This window comes from Nicotiana tabacum, chromosome 9 (assembly GCF_000715075.1).
Source record: "Nicotiana tabacum cultivar K326 chromosome 9, ASM71507v2, whole genome shotgun sequence".
In the NCBI taxonomy this organism is placed as follows: domain Eukaryota; kingdom Viridiplantae; phylum Streptophyta; class Magnoliopsida; order Solanales; family Solanaceae; genus Nicotiana; species Nicotiana tabacum.
The window spans coordinates 117,849,028-117,864,763 of NC_134088.1; the positions used below are offsets into that span (position 1 = coordinate 117,849,028).

General features: G+C 35.6%; 1 long non-coding RNA gene across 1 annotated transcript; it reads left to right on the forward strand.

The window, feature by feature from the left end:
- The first annotated feature begins 335 nt into the window (after positions 1 to 335).
- Positions 336 to 12,923, forward strand: LOC107804946 (uncharacterized). The gene is made up of 3 exons (XR_012695047.1): positions 336 to 818; positions 9,422 to 11,387; positions 12,571 to 12,923. It is a non-coding gene; the product is annotated as an uncharacterized LOC107804946 (long non-coding RNA).
- The last annotated feature ends 2,813 nt before the right edge of the window (positions 12,924 to 15,736 follow it).

Consider the following 15,736-nt stretch of genomic DNA (forward strand, 5'->3'; position numbering starts at 1 on the left):
GAAGTGAAAACTCTATTTCTAAGTATAAACTAATGTAGAAAACTTAAGGATTCAATATGAGATAATTAAAGTGTTTTGGAGGTAAAACACAAACTACCAACACAATCTTGATTCACCTTTTTATTTTTATTTACATGAAAAACTAGGGTCAGATATATAAATTTTTATGTTATACAGGTACATCCAATAGTAATAAAAATAGTATATGTACTACTAATTCAAAAGTTATTAATTCTTGTAGTACAACCTATGTATTATATATAATTCTGAATAACTTTATCCACAGACCAAAGGATAAGTTTATTTGAAATATTAGCTTATTGGCTACTGCTAATAGACAAATGTTAAAGGCTTTATTTGTATGGTCATTTTAAGAGTAGAATAATCATTAGCTACATTTTCACACACTATTTTCCATAACCCCCCAAAAGAGTAGATTTTTTAATAAGCCAAACATTACTAGCAAAAAAACACAAGTGCAATATACCTCTTTATCCATATACCTTCTGCCCCTTGTGACGGTGAGTTTCAAATGCTGCATCTTCACCATTCTCTTTCAATTCCCACAAACAATTTGCAGAATCCCTCTATCTTTTTCCTCAGCCATTCAATTACCTCAGTTTCTTGTTCTGGTTTAAAGAGATGGGGTATAATCAAGAACAGCAGAAAAAGAAGAAAAAAGTTTCCTTTGGTTGAAGCTGTAGAAAAAGATTCTGAATTTGAAGTTGACCAAGATAAGGCCCGTGAAGCTTTGAGAAAACTTGATGAAAAACTTCAGTCCATTTCTCAGAAACAAATTGACCCTCCAAAAATTAGAGGTAATATTTCACTTAATTCCCCATCTGTTATATGTGTTTGTAGCCATAGGTGTATGGATATCAAATTATGAATATGTGTCATGTGCTATGCTTTAAATGTATGGTTTTTTAGTTTCTATGATAATTTCTAGTTTTCGAGCTTAGAGCCATTGTTTTCTTTATGTTCTAAGTTAGTGAGGAGGAGTTTGATATTCAACCCCTAACAACAACAACCACCCATCGTAATCTCACGCGTCTGAGGAGTGTAATATGTACGCATACCTTAACTCTACCCGAGGGAGTAGATAGGTTGTTTCCGATAGACCCTCGGCTCAAAAAGACCCTCTAACCAAAAATAGATCAGTAACAACAACAAATGCCAGAAAGATAATACCAGCATCGTAAGAACTAGAAAATAGATGAAAAAAGTAATATCAATAACCACTAACAATGGCAAGATACTATGAAAACAATAGTCAGTCACAGTCCACTGGCAGTCTATAGCATACATATATTGGGTGTGCGAATAGAGTGTCACTTTGGAAGTTGATAAAGAAAAAAAAAAGAATCTACGAGATATTCTTAATGCTAATGGCGTGTGACTTTTTGGGAAACCGTATGGCCTTGACCAAAAGCGTACTGTATGACAATGTTAAGAGTGATAAATTACTGAATGGTTTGAGACAAAAAATCTTCGTAATTATTAATTCTTTTCTAAGGAAGGGGTGGGTTGCTCTTCAGTGCTTGGGCTGGACTCTTTTTTTTTTTTTTAGAATTTTTAAAAAAAAATTGAATTCCCCTTTGTTGGAGTTACTACTCCTTTGGTGACTCGAACCCATGACCCTGGGATTGTAGGTGAAGGATGCTGACCATCTAAGCAACCCTTTTGTTTGAAGGTTTGTTTTTTTTATAAGAGGTGAAACTTTAAAACTCCACTAAAGACCAATGTCTATCTTTGACCATTTTTAGGCAGGATAACCTCAAAATGTATGAACACTGTCTGCAGCACATACAAGATATATCAGTAAGATTTGATTGTGAGCTTGTTTAGTGATTCTGCTTACAACGGTTCAAGAAACTTTAAGTGCATACTTCTACTGTTCTACAAGGTTGAGATACATACTTAGTCTTTCAAACTCATTAGTCTAACTTGTTTTCTTTACATAATGACAAATATAAACCTCATTGCCTTGGACAATTTTGGGAACTGTTGCTTAAGTAAATTCAGATCACGAGGCTTGGTTAAAGTTCTCTTCTGATTCATTATACATCAACTGTGATATTTTAACTCCTTTTTTAACCTTTCAACTATCATGTTGAAAAGAGTATACACGACATGTTTCTATGATGCGTGATGGGAATTAGGGCGAAGCCTGGGGCGGTCTCTGCCTTCTTAACACGCGGCACACCAACTTGAAGTCTGAATTGAAAATCTCTCTACCTTCACAAAACTTCTCGCGCCCTTCTCGTAGTTTTGACTTGCTCTTAGGCTTAGTTCTGTTTCCTGGGAATCTAAGTTGCTCCGACATGGCAGTTTAGGTGCCGCACCCGTGTTGACACGACACTAGTATGGGTGTGGGTATGGGATCCGTACCGGATCTGGTCAAACAATTTTGGATACTTTGACCACGACGGACGAAAAAATTCTAGGCGATATACAATTTAATTCCCGAAATCAAAACCAAAATTAGGTTAAATTTGAATAAAATAGCATACCTTATCTAGGAAATCAATCATTTTCTTATCTACAACTTGAGAGTAAAAAAAAAAAAATCACACTTTACAAGCTATACACAAGTATTCCCCAAAATTTATCATAATTTAGAAATATTTTTTATATTTTTATATTTTGAATTATTTTTAGCCGGATCCTTGCACCCGTATCCGTACTAGGATCCGTATCCACGAATCTTACAATTTACATCTCGAAAGATCCGACCTCTAGAACCGCACCCATGTCGGACACCTACACCCGTGTCCGAGTAACTTAGCTGGGAATCATCCCAAAAAACAACAAATAGACACACATAATCTATATGGAAAAAGATGTTGCGGAAGCCAAATGTATATAGTGTGAATGAGTCACAACTATTATACCAAAAATTATGACAACCACTAAATAATAAACAAGACAATAAGACAACAATAAAAGAACACCAGAATTTATGAGGTTCGCCCAATTTTGCCTACTTCCTCGGACACAATCAATATTTTATTCCACTCCAAAATTACAAGTGAAATAATACTAAAGAGAGAAGATGCAAATGCCTTAAGAAGATAAAAAAGGCAAATGAGAGGTGTGTTTAAATCCTAAACATTAGGCCTCCTTTTATAGGGTAAAATTCCCATTCAAAATTGTCATCCACCGATGTGGACTTTTGACAATTTCAACAAATCTCCACCTTGACAAAATTCCACATCTTCAATTTTCTCTCAATAACAAATTTTGGTTGTGTCTTCATCTTCAATCTTTAGTGTTCAACAATATTGATCAAATCCAAACAATGTTGAAACTTGACCGCAGTCACCACTTTTGTCAGCATATCAGCAGGGTTCTCCGTAGTATGAATTTTCTTCACCGTGACTCTACCTTCTTCTATGATTTCTCGTACGAAATGATACCGAACATCAATGTGTTTCGTCCTTGCATGATAAACTTGGTTTTTCGCTAATTGAATAGCACTTTGACTATCACAAAAAATTGTAATATTTTTTTGTTCAATACCAAGCTCCTTTAGCAACCCCTGAAGCCAAATTGCCTCCTTCACAGTCTCTGTAATAGCCATGTACTCTGCCTCTGTTGTAGACAAAGCAACTGTTGACTGCAAAGTAGACTTCCAACTAACTGGTGCCTTTGCAAAAGTAAACACATAACCAGTAGTTGACCTTCCTTTGTCCAGATCACCCGCAAAATCTGAGTCACAATATCCAACTATAGACCGATTGCCTTCCTGCTCAAAAACTAACCTAACATCTACAGTACTATGAATATACCATAGAATCCATTTCACAGCTTGCCAATGCTCCTTTCCTCGATTATGCATATATCTGCTAATAACTCCAACGGCTTGTGAAATGTCAGGTCTCGTACAAACCATTGCATACATCAAGCTACCAACAGCATTTGCGTATGGTACCCTTGACATATACTCCTGTTCAGTTTCATCCTTTGGCGACATAGTAGTACTTAGCTTAAAATGGGGAGTAAGTGGCGTACTAATTGGCTTAGTCTTCTTATCTATGCCAAAACGCTGTAGTACTCTCTTCAAATATTCTTTCTGAGATAAACAGAGTTTCTTTGAACGTCTATCTCTTATTATCTCCATGCCAAGAATTTTCTTTGCCTCACCCAGATCCTTCATCTCGAACTCCTCCTTCAGTTGAATCTTCAACTTATCAATTTCTTCCGAATTCTTGGAAGTTATCAACATATCATCAACATATAGGAGAAGATATACAAAGGAACCATCATTAAGTTTGCGCAAATACACACAATGATCGTATTTGCTTATCTTGTACCCTTGCCGCAACATAAACTTGTCAAATCGCTTGTACCATTGTCTAGAAGATTATTTCAATCCGTACAACGATTTTTCAAGTTTGCATACCATATTTTCTTTTCCAGCAACTTTGAATCCTTCTGGCTGATTCATGTAGATTTCCTCCTCCAAGTTTCTATGTAAAAATGCAGTTTTTACATCCATCTGAACTAGTTCCAAATCCAACTGTGTTACCAAAGCCAACATAATTCTAATGGAGGAATGTTTTACAACTGGAGAAAATACTTCATTGTAATCAATTCCCTCCTTTTGAGCATATCCTTTGGCCACCAATCTTGCTTTGTAGCGAACATCTTCTTGGTTAGGAAATACTTCTTTCTTTGCAAATACCCATTTGCACCCAATTGCTTTCTTTCCCTTCGGGAGATTGGCCAATTTCCATGTATGATTCTGATGAAGGAACTGCATTTCTTCATTCATGGCAATCCTCCACTTATCTTCTTCTGAACTTTGGATTGCGTATTTATAAGTGGTAGGAACACCATCAGCTACAATTGAGGTTGCACAAGCAACCGTCTCTATGAGACGAACAGGTTTCGTTATTGTCCTTTTTGGCCTGTTGGTTGCAATTGATTCAAGTTGTTGTCGAGGTTCCTGAGTTGGAATCTCTCTCTCTACTGGCTCTTCTTCCAGAGGGTAATCTTCATTTGTTTCCTCCTCTGCTTCTTGCGTAGGAAAAATAAATTTTCCCTCAAACTTCACCTGCTTTGATGCACCACCAGTTTGTTTGACATCTTCAACTGTCACCTTATCTGTTATGGCAGATTCATCAAAGGTAACATCTCTGCTGAATATAATATTCCTTGTCTCTGGACACCATAAGCGGTATCCTTTGACTCCAGAAGTAATCCCCATAAATATAGCCTTCTTTGCTTTCGGATCCAATTTTGACTCTTTCACATGATAGTATGCAATTGAGCCAAACACGTGCAAAGAGTCATAATCTACAACAGGTTTTCCATACCATTTTTCAAATGGTGTCTTGCCATCAATGGCAGCAGATGGTAGACGACTAATGAGGTGGCATGCATATGTAATTGCCTCAGCCCAAAATTCTTTGCCCAAGCCAGCATTGGACAACATACACGTACCTTCTCCAGTAAAGTTCGGTTCATACGTTCTGCCACTCCATTCTGTTGTGGTGTATGTCTGACAGTGAAGTGTCGGACGATGCCATCATTTTCACAGACCTTATTGAAATGATCATTTTTGTATTCACCTCCATTGTCTGTGCGAATACACTTGATCCTCCTGCCTGTTTGATTCTCCACCATCGTTTTCCATTTGAGAAAAATTCCCAACACTTCATCTTTCCTCTTCATTGTATACACCCACACTCTTCGGGAAAAATCATCAACAAAGGTTACAAAATAGTGCTTCCCACCCAATGAAGGTGTTTTGGAAGGACCCCAAACATCAGAGTGTACATAATCCAAAATGCCTTTAGTATTATGGATCGCTGTACCAAATTTAACCCTTGTCTGTTTCCCTTTGACACAATGCTCGCAAAACTCCAAGTTGCAAGTCTTTACGCCTTTTAACAATCATTGATTAGATAGAGCTTTCAAGGATTTTCCTCCAGCATGTCCCAAACGCATGTGCCATAGCCTGGTTGCTTCTGCCTCTTTGTCATCACTGGATGTCACTGTTGCTGTCCCAATAACTGTACTACCACGATAGCGGTACATGTTATTGTTCTTCCGATTGGCCTTCATTACCACTAGTGCACCGGAGCATATTCTCATCACTCCATTTTCTGCAATGATTTTGAACCCTTTTGATTCTAGGGCTCCCACAGAGATGAGATTCTTCTTCAAACCCGGTACATATCGAACATCTGTTAATGTTCTGATCATTCCATCATGGCTCCTTAATCTTATTGAACCAATGCCATATGAGGTAAGAGGGCTGTTATCCGCTGTGTGGATGACTCCATATTCTCCTTCTTGAAAATTCACGAACCAGTCCTTGTTAGGACACATATGATAGCTACAAGCCGAGTCCATCAACCATATGTCTGATGATGTTGATAACTCTGTTGCAACTAATGAGAAGTCTGAATCATCACAATCAGCTACATTTGAATCCATAATGGCCTTTCCATTGTTATGTCTGGCCTTATTCTTCAACTTCGGACAGTCTTTCTTCCAGTGCCCCTTTTCTCGACAAAAGGCACATTCATCTTTGCTGGGTCTAGATCTCGACTTGGATCTTCCCTTCTTAGTCCTCGTTTGATTTTGAGGACGACCCCTCACAATTAGTGCTTCTCCTTCTCCGCCCTTCTGTTTTTCTCCCTTTCTTTGTTCATAGCTGTACAAAGCCGAACAAACTTCTCTGAGAGAAATTTCGTCATTTCCATGGAGTAGAGTAGTTTCAAGGTGTTCGTACTCATTAGGAAGTGACCCCAACAACATCAAGGCCAAGTCACCATCATCAAAAGTTGCATCCATATTTTGCAAATCTGTGACCAACTTATTGAAACTGGTAATATGTTCATTCATTGTGGTACCAGGAACATAGGTGAAGCGAAACAGTCTCTTCTTCATGTACAATTTATTTTGACTGTTTTTCTTCAAAAATTTATCCTCCAGTGCTTTCCATAATTTACTTGCAGAAGTTTTCTTTGTGTATGGATATTTCTGCTCTCTAGCAAGGTAGGATCGAATGGTACCGCAAGCAACACGATTGATAATTTTCCAATCTTCTTCTCCAATAACATCTGGCTTCTTTTCTTCAATGGCAAGATCTAGCCCTTGTTGAAAAAGAACATCTAGAACCTCGCCTTGCCACATCCCAAAATGTCCTGACCCGTCAAAAATTTCTACCGCAAATTTCGCATTTGACACAATTCTTGTCATAAGCGAAGATGCCAACGATGACGTATTATTGACACTTGATGTAGATTCTTCTTGTTTATTGTCTTCCATTTTGACACAAATATTATTTAGTAGCTGACGACACAAATCAAGATTATTTCCTTTTTGGTGTGGAAGATCAAACTAAGCTGCAACCACAGAGCATACTCAGACAGAACCTTGACTCAGTTATCAAGATAGATCTTTTCTGATGTGGAAGATCAGACTATGCTGCAACCACAGAGCATACTTAGACAGTACCTTGGCTCTGATACCAATTGTTGCGGAAGCCAAATGTATATAGTGTGAATGAGTCACAACTACTATACCAAAAATTATGACAACCACTAAATAATAAACAAGACAATAAGACAACAATAAAAGAACACCAGAATTTACGAGGTTCGGCCAATTTTGCCTACTTCCTCGGACACAATCAATATTTTATTCCACTCCAAAATTACAAGTGAAATAATACTAAAGAGAGAAGATACAAATGTCTTAAGAAGATAAAAAAGGCAAATGAGAGGTGTACTTAAATCCTAAACATTAGGCCTCCTTTTATAGGGTGAAATTCCCATTCAAAATTGTCATCCACCGATGTGCGACTTTTGACAATTAACCTAAAAACCGTAGCTGCAGATGGAAGCCTTTAAACCACTAGTATGGGCTTAATCTCTACCTTTCTGATTCTGGCATTGGGATTTTTCTTCCATACTCATCTCAATTGCAGTCAACACTAGGTTCAAGCTCAACTATAGTCCATACTCATCTTAATAGCAGTCAACGATAGTTTTTCTGATTCTGGCATTGGGAGGTATATTAGGAGAAAGTCCAGTGCAATGTTTGGTTCCACGGTATACTATACACACATCATGGTCCAGATTTATACTCTTATGGATTTTAAGGGGTACACGATACGAAAGGAAAATAGAAAGAGAGGAGGCTGGTTGTTGGTCCTCCTTAAAATGCTTGTTACCTCTTTAACAAAATAGACAATTTTACTTAAGATTACATAAAAGCTGTAATTGCCCTTTCATATATTCTGTATTTGTTCCTGCAATTAACATATTATTCCTTGTGAAGCTATGTGGATCTCTATTGCTCCCAAATCTTTCTACCACCAGACAAACATCCAATTCTTAAGTCATTTCCTGTCACTGCTAAACAGTCATTAGTTTCAAATGACTGTTTGAAACTGTTATTTGAATCTGTGCATTGAAAGACAAATTACTTTCAATGTGTTTTGTAAAGAATCTGTGCATCCAATCCTAATTTAATCACTACTTGGGAGAATTAACAGGTTCTTTGTTGAGCACTTTCGGACTCTACTTCATTCATGTAGGATGATAACACTTGAAAATGCTAATGCACAAATAAGAATATTGCTTCAGATGGAAATTGGAATGAAGACAAGGTGGGTTGCTCTGATGGTAAGCACCCTCCACTTCCAACCAAGAGGTTGTGAGTTCGAGTCACCCCAAGAGCAAGGTGGGGAGTTCTTGGAGGGAAGGATGCCGAGGGTCTATTGGAAACAGCCTCTCTACCCCAGGGTAGGGGTAAGGTCTGCGTACACACTACCCTCCCCAGACCCCACTAGTGGGATTATACTGGGTTGTTGTTGTTGTTGTTGTTGTTGTTGTTATGGAAATTGGAATGAATTTGAAACTCTCAATTAAAGCAATAATTTAACTCATGAATAGCCTCATTTTTTCAGAGTCATGGAAAGAAGAAGATAAATGCAGAAAGAAAAACATAATCTTGCTTTGACTCAAGATATGAGATTCATTTCTGCAGGACGCCTTAATAGCTATCTGTTTTTTCTTTTCAGTCTAAGTTCATGGTACCTGTTGTCCCCTTTGGCCCAATAGAACTCACCAATTTGTCCCTTGAGTTATGATGCATCGAGCCCAAAAGCACATATACCATGTAAACTTGTACTTTGTCTTATATAGCGCGTCACTTTCCTCTCCCTTTCTGATGTGGCATTTGCCTCAGATATCATATGTATCCCTTCTTAGGAAGTTTGCTACCATAAAAGCCTATCAGTTCTTCTTCTTGACTCGCCACTATTAGTCTCCCTTTGTCATGGGCGTCACAAATTTTCATATGTAATATAGTTAACATAATTGGTACTAACATGATGAGTTTATTAGCATGTCTGTGATGCCAATTTTCCTGACCCAAATACTTCTTGAAACATTTGCAGCTTCGGATTTGAGCCGCGATAGCTTTCAAATGACAGAAGAGAGTAAAGATCTTTCAGGATCTTTCTTAAATTCATTAGCCTTTGGTCTCTTACTCTTCACTATTTTCTACAATATACTCTTCATTACTGTAATCAAACCAGCAGTCGATGGGCCAGAATCAATTCCAGAAATAGACTTAACGCTTGAAACTCTACAAGCAGCACCATTACAGCAGTTGTTATCGATACCTCGAGTTTCAAAATGATCTGTGAAATTACATTGTATTGAGGCAGAAAGGCTGAAGCAACTGTATATTTCTTGTTTCAAAATAGTATTATCTTGATTTAGTCTGTTTAATGATGTAATCTCAGGATAGTGAAACTGTGATGACCCAAAATGTCATCTTTAAAGTTAATAATTAATTCTATATTCTAAGACCTCGAAGAGCACTATTTATCATTACTCGACTTGCGTGCGTAGTCCGTAAAATTTTTCGTAAAGTTTTTATGTGAAAAATGGATTAAAATGTGAATTAGAGCTTTAAAACTCAACTGAGTTGATTTTGGTCAACATTTTGAGCAAACGGACTCGGATCAGTGTTTTAACAGTTTCGGTAGGTCCGTATCGTGATTTGGGGCTTGGGTGTATGCCCAGAATCAAATTCCGATGTCCCTAGCCCGAGATATGGAATTTTGATGAAAAATTAAAAGTTTAAGTTCAAATAGTGACCGGATGTCGAATTATGTGCAAACTATCCCAGAATAGAATTTCGATGATTTCAACAACTCTGTATGGTGATTTTGGATTTAGGAGCGTGATCGGAATTTTATTTGGAAGTCCGTAGTGAAATTAGGTTTGAAATGACTAAAATAGGAATTTAAAGTTTGGAAGTTTGACCGGGGAATTGACTTTTTGATATAGGGGTCGGAATCCAGTTCCGAAAATTTTCATAGCTTCGTTATGTCATTTATGACTTGTGTGCGAAATTTTAGGTCAATCGGACTTGATTTGATAGGTTTCGACATCGAATGTAGAAGTTGGAAATTCTAAGTTTCATTAAGCTTGAATTGGAGCATGATTCATGATTTTAGCATTGTTTGATATGATTTGAGGTTTCAAATAAGTTCGTATGATATTTTAGGACTTGTTGGTGTATTTGGTTGAGGTCCCGAGAGCCTCGGGTGAGTTTCGGATGGTTAACGGATAAAAAATGGGACTTAAACAACTGCTACAAAAGCTGCTGCAAATTTTCTTCTGCTGAGCAATCGAGCCCAGAAGTCGAGCCCAAAAATAATCGAAGGCCAGAAATCGAGATGAGGATCGAGGCAAGCTCGAAAGCCATAATCGAAGGCAGGCTCGAGAGCCATGATTGAAGGCAAGCTCGAAGGCCAGTGATCGAAGGCTCGGGATCGAGGGCTATGACCAAGGCCAGTGATCGAAGGCCATGACTGAGGTCCAGCCCGGACAGATTTGTAAGTTTATAAAACTGGGGATTTCGTCCCATTTGCCATTTTTGACGAACTTGAGCTTGAGTAGAAGCGATTTTTGACAGATTTTCAAGGAAAAATATTTGGGTAAGTGATTCTAACTCGGATTTGGTCAATATACACGAATATATCATTGTTTTCACCATTTAATTAGTGTATTGAGATGGAAATTTGGAAAATTTTTAGAAATCTCATAAAAACGATTTTTTGAGATTTCTGTGTCGATTCGGAGTCGGATTTGAGTGAAACTGGTATGGTTGGATTCGTAATTGAATGAGTTGTTGGATTTTATAAGTTCCGCCGGATTCTGAGACGTGGGCCCCACAGGCGATTTTTGAACTAATTTCGGATTTTATTGAAAAATGTAATATTTTCTTATGGAATTGATTTCTATAATTTTATTTGATTGTATCGAATTAATTATGACTAGATACGAGTCGATCAGAGTCGGAAAATTGAGGAAAAAACATACTACTTGGTTAAATTGGAGCAAGTCGAGGTAAGTGACTTATCTAACCTTGTGTGGGAGAAATTTTTTCTAGGATTGGTATTGATGTGATTATTGAAATGTGTTGAAAGTCGTGTACACGAGGTGACGAGTGTGTACACGGGCTAAATGTGAACGATTATATTTTTAAATTGTGTAGATCATTGTTGCGCATTTATTAAATTATTTTATCTTGTTATATTCTTCATCATTGATCTGAGATATATACTTTAAATTTGTTTGACTTTTTCCTGCTAATTGTTTTACCTGTTTAGTTGAAACTTGGTTTCTTTTATTCTGTGCATTATTTGAAGGTTGATTTTCTTTAAATTAAATATTATTAATATGAAGTATTTGACATTTTTAAACTTGATATTGAAGCAACGTATTAAAGAATTTGAAATATTATTTTCCTGAATTATTTATTCCTGAATATTTTTGTAAGATTTTCGTACTCATTGTGATGGAGCCGTGAGCTCTTTATTGTGGAAAAATATTATTGATGATTTATTTTGGCATGAGCCGTGAGCTCTTTATTGTGGAAAAATATTGTTGTTGAATTATTTTGGCAAGTTAAATTATTTGAGCACTTGAGGTACAAATTGTGATATATTGTGATATTGATACGCATGCGGTGGTATAAGGTCTGGGTATTGAAACGCATGCGATGAAATAAGAGTGGCTTGATACGCGTAGCTAGTAGGGGGAAACTACTAGAAGTCATGCGGTGTGATAAGGATGGCTAAAATGCGGGATGCTATTTCGGAAAAAATATTTTCTTTCAAATAAATTGTGAAGGCTCCCGCAATGAGATAAGGAAATGAGATATTGTGAATTTATTTATGATTTGGGACTACGAGGCGGTATCTCGTGAATGCCCTTGTTGATATTGATTTATGGCCATAGTTGCCTTTGATTATTTGTTGTGATTTTCATAAAGTTGAAAGGAAATTCTGTTTTGATTCCACGAGATATTAATTGCCATTATTTTGTTTAATTAAATGATGACATGCTACTTGATTCATTTCCATTGTCATTTTATTTTATTATATTGTTAAACATTTTACCATGCAATTATTATTTTCTAGTAGGGTCTGACCTGACCTCGTCACTACTCTACCGAGGTTAGGCTTGGCACTTACTGGGTACCGCTGTGGTGTACTCATACTACGCTTCTGCACATCTTTTTGTGCAGATCCAGGTACTCCTTACCGACATCAGTGAGTTACATGTACACGGAGACTTCGAAGTATATCTGTCAGCATCCGCATACTCCGGAGTCCCCTTCTATCATTATTGTGTTGCTTCCTTATTTTCTTTAGACCTTGATATATATAGAGACATTGATGATAAATTCTTAGAAGCTTGTGACTTATTTCTATCGGGTTGTGAGAGTTGAAATTGTTTGAATTGTAGCTTATTTATTTCAGATTTAAATTTTTATTCCGCATTGATAGGCTTACCATCACGACATCCTACAGAGGGAATTTGGAGTCGCGACAGAAACTGATGTATATCAATTTATTAGCACTAGCACAGTATCTTTCAAATTTGACTGTTAAAATTGCACATTCTGTTACTCATCTATACTATGTAATATGTTATGTTTTGATAGATGTCAATCAGTTGTATATACCTATAATATTCACTTCAAGCGTTTATATCGCCAGGACAACAATACAGTTAAAAGACAGATTCTTTTATGATTTTACACGTACTACCCAATGAATCATATGCTTTTTTAACCTGACTCGAACTCTTAACACATCGCTTCGAGGTAAAGGTGCTTTTTTCTATAGCTTCACCAACTGAAACCATCCTTGCTTGTCATATAACTATGGTTTGTGCTCTCAATAATTACTACGACTAATCTTTTTTTAAAAACATATTTTCTTATAAATTGTGCAAAATTAAGACGACAGTATATCATAACTAATAATTGTAATGCTGTCAGACTTTTTTTATAATAATACATGGTCGGTTTTTTTTTTTGAACCAATTTTTCATGTTATGTTATAATATATATTTTTTTATAGCAGTTAAAAAATATCGAACAAATGAAGGTTGTATAGAAAGATTTGACTATAATATCTAAAAGCCAAAGGAACTGTCCATTCATCACCAAATTGGCTTCTAGATTTTGTCTGCAGTTCTAGCTAACCATATGGCTGGCAGTTATACGAAAATCATTCTGATCTCATAAATAAGAAGTGTCAATTTCATTGACTTCTTTATACCTAATTTACCGACATGCTGCTACTCTTTATGATATATTTTGAGTTTTGATATAGGTTTAACAAAATGGTTTTACTTAGAAAAAAGAGTTACGTCGAGAAAATATGTCGAGAAATATTGTTCATGACATTTGTGCCCCTCGGCACAAAAAAGCATTAAAAGGCGCGTGATCCATCACTCTCTCATACGCATATTTTCCCTTCCAAAACTGTTACATCTAACTCTTATCGGGATCCTTTCCACCAAAAAAGAATCTTGGGATGTATTTTCTCACTCGCATCATATACCTTTCACGCGCAAATGGAGTTTCCAAGGGTATAATGGTCAAAAATATTTTTTCGACGTTTTCTCTACGAATTTTCTCGATGTTTAACCGCATTCTTTGACTTATATGTGTTGATAGTGTAATTAATTTTATCTATCAATGCAATTTAATAAGCTTTAATTAATTATCTGTCTTATTTTTCAAGTTACTGTATTACGCTTATTGCAACAATTACATATAGTTATCTTTTACACGATATGATAATGAAAAAATTCTCTTACATTATAAGTATAACAAAGTTAAACTCTTAAAAAAGTAATTAATTAATAACTACATAATTGTGTGATTTATATTACCAAACAACTTAAAAAATAAGAAAATCGTGTTATTGTATACTCACTTGTTTGAACTTTTTAAAATTGATAAAATTTGTCATACAAGAAAAGAGGGCATATCTTTGACGAACTAAAATAAAAAGTTTGGTCAATCATGACAAATAAGTATATATTATTTCAAAAGCTTTCTTTCTGGTGTGTTTCTAGAAGTTTTGACAAACTATAAATAGAAGTAGTTGGGACTCTATATTTTCAAGTTCCTTCATATTTGGACAATAAGTTTCACGATTATTTCTTTTTTTTTTTTTTAAAAACAATGAATTTGTTGCCAATCTTTTCAAACGATTATAATATTTGTAGATAATCTTTCCAAACTTGGTTGTCTACCCTATTAACTTAGAGCAAAGTCGTCTACCCTAATTCTATAGCAATTAAAATCTGGCGGCTCATTTGGTTATTTACATAAAAATTTGGTTATCCATTTTATTTTTAGTTCTACGTAGTTATGTAAATAAAAAAAGTAGTATAACACTTTCATGTGAGTTTGTTCTATTGCAAACAACCAATGAATACATGACACATGTTTTCAGATATACTCTTATCACTAAGTCATACTAACATACATCTCCTATTTAATGTAACCTTGCATTATAATAACTTGTGGTATAATTTTAAGTGATATTTAGTGGGAAGGATCTTATCTAATTTCCCTCCGCAATCTGTTTTTCTTTTCCTATTCCTATTAGTAAAACCATGTCACCTCTTGTGATTTTATTAAAAATTTTAGTGTAAAATTTGAAATGCCTGAAATACCCCAAGAATAATTTAGGCACAAGTAAAGTAATTCAACAAAGACTAAATAAAAAAACATTATCATACTAGAAAGAGAACGAGGTATGAAGCTTTTTCTTAACTAACTCTTGAATCTCTCTACATTATAGCTAACTCTCCACCTCTAAAAACTATATAGCAACGCCCATATTTATAATACTACAATCCAAATATGGATACACTAACAAAACTTATTTCAATATAAACTTGGTAAACAAATCTACTAGACATAAATTAAATAAACTAACAAATACCAAATCATAGACAACTTACGAATACTAATTAATCTTGGTTTAATTTCTAACAAAATTAGATATTCAAGTCATCTTTTTTTTTAATTTTATTATTTTCCTCTCTTTAATCTTTTAATTTCCGATCATTCTTCCTTGTTCTTTATTTATTTGGTGCCATTTCTACTTTAGAACTAGTTAAAACGTATCTTAACTGAGTAATGGTATGCATATTGAAGGTGTTTAATCATTCTTTTCATCTTACAAAATTTTAAAAATTTGGCCAAAATGAGTGGATCTCCTTACTCGATTCAAAATAAATTATACACGTATTATCGTAAATTATCAAACTCTATTTGTAGTGTCAAAACTCATTTTTTATTTTATCAAAATAAGTTTAATTTCTCAGCACGGTGACGGTTTGGAGCACCTCATCTGCTCGCCCTTCTACGTATCAGTAGTACT